The sequence below is a fragment of the Mixophyes fleayi genome, chromosome 6 (assembly GCF_038048845.1).
Source record: "Mixophyes fleayi isolate aMixFle1 chromosome 6, aMixFle1.hap1, whole genome shotgun sequence".
NCBI lineage: Eukaryota > Metazoa > Chordata > Amphibia > Anura > Limnodynastidae > Mixophyes > Mixophyes fleayi.
In genome coordinates this window covers 210,168,726-210,179,376 of record NC_134407.1, presented here as the reverse complement: position 1 = coordinate 210,179,376, position 10,651 = coordinate 210,168,726, and positions in this window count along the sequence as shown.

The window sequence follows — 10,651 nt, the reverse complement described above, 5'->3', positions numbered from 1 at the left end:
TGAGACAAGCAGTATCTGTTTCTTTACATTATTAATTCACTTTTCATAACATGTTTATTATACAATACATGAAGCAGCTGTGCAATTTCCTTTGAACTTGTGTCAGTTTGTGTTGCACATTCACCAACCATAAATTAAAATATATTCAGCAGCAGCTATAAAGGCATGCTCTAAGCTTATATAGATTGTTTCTTGCCCTCCTTCAATGCAGAAAACTGGGTGTCTGTTCTTTCACTAACGGATGGAGGACAACATGAGCAAATTCAACTTGACTCCTCAACTGAAGTATAGAGACCCTTAGTTAAATTGTCCTGTGTAGGGAGTATAGGATTGTTGTGCTCTTTCCTATATGTGTGAGACAAAATTGTTTGATATATATATATATATATATATATATATATATATATATATATATACATACACATATATACACACAGTACTGTGCAAAAGTTTTAGGCAGGTGTGGAAATAATGCTGCAGAATGCTTTCAAAAATAGTACTTTATTTTTATCAATTAACAATATGTAATGTGAATGAACAGAAGAGAAATTTAAATAAAATCAATATTTGGTGTGACCACCCTTTGCCTTCAAAACAGTATTAGTTCTTCTAGGTACACTTGCACACAATTTTTGTAAGAAACTCAGCAGGGAGGTTGTTCCAAACATCTTGGAGAACTAACCACAGATCTGTGGATGTAGGTTTGCTCAAATCTTTCTGTCTCTTCATGTAATCCCAGACAGACTTGATGATGATGAGATCAGGGCTCTGTTGGGGCCATATCATCATCATCATCATTTATTTATATAGCGCCAGCAGATTCCTTAGCACTTTACAATGTGGAACAAACAGTAATTAAACAATACTGGGTAATACATACAGACATAGAGGCAAGAGAGCCCTGCTTGCAAGTTTACAATCTATGGGATAATGGTTTGATACACAAAGGTAAGTGCTACATCATATTGAATATTTGTCCAGCTAGAATGTAAAGATTACAAAGTATTTAGTGGGCTGTATGCTCAGTCACACAACTATGCTGGTCAGAGGGTTGTTGTCTTGTGTTAGCTGTGTAGAGAGTGGTAATAGGGTAACCTAAGGAAATTAAGAAGGTGGTAGAGGTATACTATAAGCTTGTCTGAAGAGGGGTTTTCAGAAAACGCTTGAAGGTTTGAAGACTAGAGGAAAGTCTTACTGTGTGAGGGAGGGAATTCCACAAAGTGGGTGCAGCCCGAAAAAAGGCCTGTAATCGAGAATGGAAGGAAGTGATGAGAATGGAAGATAGATGCATATCTTGTGCAGAATGGAGGTGTCGAGTTGGGAGATATTTTGAGACAAGTGAGGATATGTATGTTGGTGCAATTTTATATTGGATTCGTTGATAGTGGACTGCAAACCAAGGCAGACTGTGACAGGGGGGTTGCGTTATTGGAGACAGGACCAAAGTCTGGAGTGGTGCCTGAAAATCCTCCCTACTGAATAATCGTGGTGTACTGACAATGGGGCTCCCAGGATAAACGCTGTACCTTGACTAGCACAAGAAGTTAAGTATAATTGTATACACAACTAATTATTGTAGTGAAAAGCTTTGTTGTGTCTTCCTTTCAAACTTATAATTAATGCTGTGTTTCCAAAAGAACAGGAGGCACCAGAAGTCAAACATTGGTGATGGAAGTAGCAAAGATCGTGTCTTGGGCAGAAACTTTTAGTATTATATATAGCAAGAAAATGGAACGTGGTAGCAGACTACCTTAACCATAAACAGATTGGGTCTCTCCATCAGGAGATGTTACAACTACCAGTGAGAAGGGATCACCTACCTCAAGTGGACATCATGGTGACAAGGACAAATGAGAAGATTCTCAGGTTTTTCACTTAAAACAGGGATAAAAAGCAGAAGGTGCAGATGGTCTGGTTATTCCATGGACATTCCCTACATTTCCACTGATTACTCGTCTACTAAGAAAGATCCGAACAGAAAATGTAGAAGTGATAGCAATTCTTCCAATCTGGCCTTACCATCCGTGGTTTTCAGGAGCCTGGGAACTGCTCAGAGAATAGCCATCGCCTCTGCTTCTTCGGTCATATCTACTATGCTAAGGCTCAATTTTATATCCAAATCCAGGGAGGCTGGCTTTGATAGAGTAGAGACTGAGCAGATATGCTCAGAACAAAGGGCTGTCATAACAGGTTATCAATACTTTAGTACAGACTGGGAAGAAGATTCCTTCAGATATCTATTGTCACACACCAGAACCACAAGCCACCAGTCCAGGGTCTGGTGTGCTTACCTTTGTGTCCCCGCTGGTCTCCTCTTTGGTGCTGAGCACCATAGCTCACTCATGGCGGCTGGTTCTTTATCTCCTCCACCAAGCTATTGGTTTAGGCTTATTTGACTATTAAATTATTTAAAGCACCTGGACCTTGTCTATGAGACTTTCTGCCTGAGCAGACGTGGCTTCCTTTGGCTCCCTCCATCCTGTGCCTGCAGACTATTGCACTTCCAGCAATCCAGTTCCTCTACCTGCAGACTATTGCACCTCTAGCAATCTAATTTATGTGCCTGTAGACTATTGTACCACCTCTGGTCTGGCTCCAAAGCTTTTCAGCATATCGGACCTCAATGCGCTCGTGAACCTGCAGAATATTGTGACCACTGATCCAGCTCCAAGCTTCTCAGTTTACCTGGTCCTCAGTTTGCTCTTGTTCCTGCAGACCATTATACCACCTGTGGTCCTGCTCCAAAGCTTCCCGGCTTAAGTGGACCTCTGTTCGGTTCTGTGTCTGCAGAGTATTATTCTGTATGATCTCAGGCTCATAGGCCTCTCAGCTTTACCTCGATATTCAGTTGTTCCCTCCTGCAGTTCACCTCTACCGTCAGACATCCAGCTTACGGGCTTCACTGCCTCATCTGAGATACGACTCTGCTCAATTCGGAAAATCACCTCCTTCTCCACCCTACTGCTCGTCTCGCTTGGAATCCGCTTGGAGAATCGGGATCTGCGGGACGGAAGCCATGAAGTCCAAACCTCCTTGCGGAGGTTCCTGGCAGACAACTTCTGCTTTGTTAGATTCCGTGCCTCCCAATAGGTTAGTGTTAAGTTAAGCAGGCCACAAGGGTCTGTCAGATTCCCTGAGTTTGTGACATCTGTTACAGGATTTAGAAGAAGTTTATTGCCTAGTGTAGCTCTAGATTGAATCCAGTAGCAGCTGCCATTCCACAGATCCTGGACTTCCTCCAGGATGGTTTCAGCAAAGGCCTTGTGACATTCACTCTTAAGGTACAAGTGTCAGCATTGAGCATATTCTTAGACACAATCTTAGCCTCACAAGATTTAGTTATTCAATTCTCCAGGCAGTGAAGAGGATTTGAATTCAGATTGTCTCTGCACACAAGGAATGGTTGTTCTTGGGCTATCAGACTGAGAGAGGCTGGAGTATAGAGGTATCCAAACTCTGAATCAAATATACATATGAAAGTCTTACACGAGCTCCCGATGAACGTAATGGCAGACTTGGCTACAGTAATGAAGGTAACGGTGGATATTCTTGGCTAACTAATATTTCAATTGATAACACTGCAGTTTATATATCAGTCCAAGTTACGTGTGCTGGGGTGAGGGCATCAAGGCAAAGGAGCACTGGCAAATGTCAGCCCGGGGACAAGACTCGACTCAGCAGCCTATTAGGAACACTTTAAAAGAAAAAAAAATAGAGGTGACCCATCCCAAGGTAGCCCACTTAGGGGCTTGTCCCCAGGGGCCCCCTCCCCTCCAAGCCCAGCCAGCCCCTGCATCAAGGTATAATGAATAGTCCCAGGTGTGTATGAAATTAAGTTAATGAAGTTAAATAAAAGTCTCAGTATTAACAAACTCCTAATGTTGTTCCTGAATTTAGTCCACTATGTATTAAATGTTGGCTGTAATTCAGTATTACTATGAAAATATATGGTGAAAAGGGGAAGAAAGAAATGAAGCACACACAGTGATTAACCTTCTATAACAGAGTTAGTATACAAATTGCATTCACATGATGTTGCTCAAACCCAGGCATTCAAATGCATTTAACAGGCGTCCTTTCCTGATATCCGCTGTGTGTCTCTGTCAGACTCCTCTCCTGCTTACGCTTAAAGGGGCATATTTAATAAAGCACGATAGTGCTTTTAACGGGTCATTAAGGTCCCACAGTGTCCTCCGCAAATTTATTAAGGGGGCATCGCAGCAGATATCATAGATATCTGCTGCTTTGCATTCCTCTTCGTTTTTGGGAGCAGTCACCATTCAACAGACTGGTGACTGCTCCTGGCCGCAATCTAACAACTTGTCATGTTAATGTACCAGCTGCAGCTGGCGTACATCATCCTAATTGAAGAAATCTAATGCTGTCAGCTCTGCTCCGAAGAGCAGAGCTGGACAGCGCATGTGTGGAGGGATCACATGATCCCTCCCTGTCACTCAGCGCTCTCTCGACAGAGAGGGGATCTGTGTGCGCATGTCCAGTTCTTGGAACTGGACATGCGCAATTGAAGAGTGAAGAGAAGACAGCGCTTCCGAAGAGGGGGGTAAGTATGATTTTTTTTATCACTGAAACAGCAGTTTTTCGGAACTGCTGTTTCTGTGCAGGGCTGTACATAAATGTGAGAAGTAGTTCAATCCTTATCATTGCGTTAAGGATTGAAAACTACTTTTCACTTTATGTGAATATTGATAAATGTGCCCCTCAATGTTGTTTGAGCAGCGTGTGTAGTAAGGGAGAGAGCGAGAAGTAGTGAAGTACGTTTCAAGTGTTTTAATAGTAATTTTATTAGGTAACAAACTCACATAGATTAAACCCAGTCAGCATCAATATAGTTGGCCACTTTCTGCTCCTTCTCTGTGTGGGGAGTCCGGTTTTTGGGGCTGTTCCTGCGTCCAGGTACAGAATGTAGAAGTAACAGTTTCCAGGGGCACAATCGTAGAGTGGCTGTTAGACAGGTATGACCCCAATACATTTCATTGCCAAAATATTGAATTCTTCAGGGGGTATCTTTTCTGATTTAGTTTCATTTTGCCTTGTGTTGTCTTGGCAGCCGTCTATTAGACCTATTTAAGGCCTTTTTGAGTGTGGCTTATAAATCAGCCCTTACTAGATGTAAGTCCCTATGCCTGGGAGATACGTGTATCTGATTTTAACTGTATTTTAATGTTGTTTGAAGCTTATAGGTCAATGTAGGACCTGCATATAATGAGCTACCTTTGATGCTGGGATGCATGCTTACATATTTTGATCTAGATACAGGGCCGTCTTTCCAACTGGGCATGATGGGCAGTTGCCCGGAGGCCCAGCTGACAAGGGGGCCTGAGGCAGGACTCCTAGAAGGAAGAAAGGAAAAAACAAGAAAAAAAAAAACTTACCTTTTGTGTTCACCTGACCAATCAGGTCAGGTGTCAATCTGGCTCTCTCCCCGGTCCCCTCTTCCGTGCTGCGCTCGCAGTGAACGTCTGGCGTGATGTCATCCCGCCCGATATTCACTGCGAGCAGAGCTCAACCTGCTGGATGCCCCGGCTGTGCAGTGTCTTCAGACAAAGACCCTTGCTGCCTGCTGCAATCAGTTCCAGAGAGGACTCACAGGTTAGTGGTTTGGATCTATCTACACCTCACAGATCTTCCTGCATTGCTCACTAGGTGGCCAGGCGCTGCACCCGAGCAAAGCCTCCGCCCACTGTCAGAACTCCAGAGTTTGGCCCCACTCTCCTTTCCTCCGCCCCACCTCTACGCTCAGGGTATATATATATATATATATATATATATTGATATGCAGCTGGTACCATGTATGATATTGGATTTACTGAACGCTAGCTCATATCTTTTCTGATGTCATACAACTACTTGAGCCCAGTACTCTGACTGAGGTCAGTCAGGGTATGTGTTCTTCTAGCCTGTCCACGCGATGCCAGGACAAGGGGAGTGGGGTCCATCCCCCTCTCCACCCTGGCACCACTAAGTCTGGCCTAGTTGTTAATTGTTAAGTTTCCCCACAGAAAAAAAAAATTCTAGGTGACCTGCTCCAGGGTCTGGCTCCCCATCCAAGCTGAAATCGGCTCCAGGGGAAAGGATGTCCAGATCCCAGGGCAGCAGACTCTCTCAAGCCTCCAGTGTGGAGCTTTGCCCCCTGAGCCTCCCATTTGTATAGCAGAAGCACCATTACAAGCCCCTCCAGTGCTTCTTTACTGTGGCTGCCAGCTGGTGCTACAGGGGCCCTGCTGCGACCCCTTCACAGAACCACCATGGATGGGGTACAGTGTTTCGGGACCAGTACGCTCTGATCCCCACTAGGCCATCAGGGAGAGTAAAGCTATCCAGTATTTTATTATTAGGTAATTTTTTAAATAAAAACACAAAGTATGTTCATACATTTTATTACTGTAGTTGCACAGTCATACCAGCTAAATAAACCTTCCTGTGTTACAACACCAGACATTCAGTAAAACACGCCTAGCAGCCAGGGCCGCCATCAATGGGGTACTGCTGGTACAGCAGTAAGGGGCCTGGACAGACTAGGGGGTCCGAACAGACCCCTCCGTCCAACCAGGCACCCTAGTCTAACTGCCTGACTTCTATCCCTCCGTGATGCGGCAACAACAACAAGGTAAGTTAATTGGGGCATATACTGGGATACGGGGGGAGGGGAGCGGAACATCTACTGTGATGGGGAGGGGGGAGCTGAGGATTTTCTGTGATCAGGGCCTGATTAAGGGTTCCAGCGGCCCTAGGCTAATACACCAGTTGCCGCCCCACTATATATATTTTAGTATTTTACAGAATGAATTGTGTTTTATGTATTAATTCATATTTTACAATTTTGTATATATAGAAGCAACCAATGTTTTAGCCTAGGGCGGCTGGAACCCTTAATCAGGCCCTGACAGTAGTACTGGTGAAACACAGTTCAAGGCATATACAACCATACAGGGTGAGAGGTGAGAGGAGAGGCCAGTCAGGATTAATCTACATTGTCAATATGCCTGACACCCTGCTCTAGCCACATGTATCAGTACTGTCACTTATTATTATTTTTTTTATAAAGTACCAGTAATAAAATAAGGTAGCTAGTCCGTAGTTAACATTGGAGTGTGCTGGATATGTAAGACAGAAGACTTCCAATAGAACATATGACCTGTGTAATGATTAATAAAATACATATTCCACTTACACCCAGTGGCAGATGCAGCAGCCACTGACATATATTGGATACATGAGTGTATCTGGGTTATCCCGTCCACGGGCTCCTTTGCTCCATGTTTTCCTCTCCCTGCAATCTCTGGCAGCGGAGTGCACAGACCCTGGTAAAACCAGCAGAGATACAACATCTGTGACTGCTGCATTCTCCTCATTCCCATCATATAACCAGCTCTCTTCCAGATGAAGGGACTTCTCCTTACTATACATGGCCGCACAATGCACCAGTGATAACACAGACTACAGTTTAGGAGACTTGATTTATTGTAGGAATGTGCTAATGTTTACTTTACACACGTGCTGGTCTTCACAAACATGTCTGCCGCCATAGTGCAGTCTTATTACATTGTAATATCACTTACAGTTCTACATCTAGTGTTATCCTGGGGTAAGAGGTGAGGAGGAAACCAGAAAACTACATTACCCAGATCCCTCTGCACCTCCTGGTACCTGGTATTATCGTCATAATTCAGTTGTTGTTTAACACCAGGAGAGGTATGTTATGTCCATGTAGTGACTCAGTATATAGCTGTACTAATGTACTGAGGGAGTAGTGGTGACAGTGCTGGGAGACCAGGCAGAGGGGAGTCAGGTGAGGATGCAGGGAAGGAGTAGTGGTGACAGTGCTGGTAGACCAGGCAGAGGGGAGTCAGGTGAGGGTGCAGGGAAGGAGTAGTGGTGACAGTGCTGGGAGACAAGGCAGAGGGGAGTCAGGTGAGAGTGCAGGGAAGGAGTAGTGGTGACAGTGCTGGGAGACCAGTCAGAGGGGAGTCAGGTGAGGGTGCAGGGAAGGAGTAGTGGTGACAGTGCTGGGAGACCAGACAGAGGGGAGTCAGGTGAGAGTGCAGGGAAGGAGTAGTGGTGACAGTGCTGGGAGACCAGTCAGAGGGGAGTCAGGTGAGGGTGCAGGGAAGGAGTAGTGGTGACAGTGCTGGGAGACCAGGCAGAGGGGAGTCAGGTGAGAGTGCTGGGAAGGAGTAGTGGTGACAGTGCTGGGAGACCAGGCAGAGGGGAGTCAGGTGAGAGTGCTGGGAAGGAGTAGTGGTGACAGTGCTGGGAGACCAGGCAGAGGGGAGTCAGGTGAGAGTGCAGAGAAGGAGTAGAGGTGACAGTGCTGGGAGACCAGGCAGAGGGGAGTCAGGTGAGAGTGCAGGGAAGGAGTAGTAGTGACAGTGCTGGGAGACCAGGCAGAGGGGAGTCAGGTGAGAGTGCAGGGAAGGAGTAGTAGTGACAGTGCTGGGAGACCAGGCAGAGGGGAGTCAGGTGAGAGTGCAGGGAAGAGTAGTGGTGACAGTGCTGGGAGACCAGGCAGAGGAGAGTCAGGTGAGAGTGCAGGGAAGGAGTAGTGGTGACAGTGCTGGGAGACCAGGCAGAGGGGAGTCAGGTGAGAGTGCAGGGAAGGAGTAGTGGTGACAGTGCTGGGAGACCAGGCAGAGGGGAGTCAGGTGAGAGTGCAGGGAAGGAGTAGTGGTGACAGTGCTGGGAGACCAGGCAGAGAGGAGTCAGGTGAGAGTGCAGGGAAGGAGTAGTGGTGACAGTGCTGGGAGACCAGGCAGAGGGGAGTCAGATGAGAGTGCAGGGAAGGAGTAGTGGTGACAGTGCTGGGAGACCAGGCAGAGGGGAGTCAGGTGAGAGTGCAGGGAAGAGTAGTGGTGACAGTGCTGGGAGACCAGGCAGAGGGGAGTCAGGTGAGAGTGCAGGGAAGGAGTAGTGGTGACAGTGCTGGGAGACCAGACAGAGGGGAGTCAGGTGAGAGTGCAGGGAAGGAGTAGTGGTGACAGTGCTGGGAGACCAGTCAGAGGGGAGTCAGGTGAGGGTGCAGGGAAGGAGTAGTGGTGACAGTGCTGGGAGACCAGGCAGAGGGGAGTCAGGTGAGAGTGCTGGGAAGGAGTAGTGGTGACAGTGCTGGGAGACCAGGCAGAGGGGAGTCAGGTGAGAGTGCTGGGAAGGAGTAGTGGTGACAGTGCTGGGAGACCAGGCAGAGGGGAGTCAGGTGAGAGTGCAGAGAAGGAGTAGAGGTGACAGTGCTGGGAGACCAGGCAGAGGGGAGTCAGGTGAGAGTGCAGGGAAGGAGTAGTAGTGACAGTGCTGGGAGACCAGGCAGAGGGGAGTCAGGTGAGAGTGCAGGGAAGAGTAGTGGTGACAGTGCTGGGAGACCAGGCAGAGTGGAGTCAGGTGAGAGTGCAGGGAAGGAGTAGTGGAGACAGTGCTGGGAGACCAGTCAGAGGGGAGTCAGGTGAGAGTGCAGGTAAGGAGTAGTGGTGACAGTGCTGGGAGACCAGGCAGAGGGGAGTCAGGTGAGAGTGCTGGGAAGGAGTAGTGGAGACAGTGCTGGGAGACCAGGCAGAGGGGAGTCAGGTGAGAGTGCAGAGAAGGAGTAGAGGTGACAGTGCTGGGAGACCAGGCAGAGGGCAGTCAGGTGAGAGTGCAGGGAAGGAGTAGTAGTGACAGTGCTGGGAGACCAGGCAGAGGGGAGTCAGGTGAGAGTGCAGGGAAGGAGTAGCGGTGACAGTGCTGGGAGACCAGGCAGAGGGGGGAGTCAGGTGAGAGTGCAGGGAAGGAGTAGTAGTGACAGTGCTGGGAGACCAGGCAGAGGGGAGTCAGGTGAGAGTGCAGGGAAGGAGTAGTGGAGACGGTGCTGGGAGACCAGGCAGAGGGGAGTCAGGTGAGAGTGCAGGGAGGAGTAGTGGTGACAGTGCTGGGAGACCAGGCAGAGGGGAGTCAGGTGAGGGTGCAGGGAAGGAGTAGTGGTGACAGTGCTGGGAGACCAGGCAGAGTGGAGTCAGGTGAGAGTGCAGGGAAGGAGTAGTGGAGACAGTGCTGGGAGACCAGGCAGAGGAGAGTCAGGTGAGAGTGCAGAGAAGGAGTAGAGGTGACAGTGCTGGGAGACCAGGCAGAGGGGAGTCAGGTGAGAGTGCAGGGAAGGAGTAGTGTAGACAGTGCTGGGAGACCAGGCAGAGGGGAGTCAGGTGAGAGTGCAGGGAGGAGTAGTGGTGACAGTGCTGGGAGACCAGGCAGAGGGGAGTCAGGTGAGGGTGCAGGGAAGGAGTAGTGGAGACAGTGCTGGGAGACCAGGCAGAGGGGAGTCAGGTGAGAGTGCAGGGAAGGAGTAGTGGAGACAGTGCTGGGAGACCAGGCAGAGGGGGGAGTCAAGTGGATATGTAGGGGAGGACATGTGACTGCTCGGTGGACTGCCAATTGAATAGAATGATAGCAAATTAAACTCTTTGCTTATAAGCCCTCACCCCTGGATTATACAGTATGTTACACACCTTTTGTTAAAATACTTTTTCATGGTTTATACATGGAAAAACAGCTGTTTTGTAGATAATTACCATTGAAAATTGTCAATGAACAGCTGCATGTTTCATAAAAAGAAGTTTATCCAAGATGTCCGAAACCCACAAACGAAAATTTTTGCCTACATACTCCT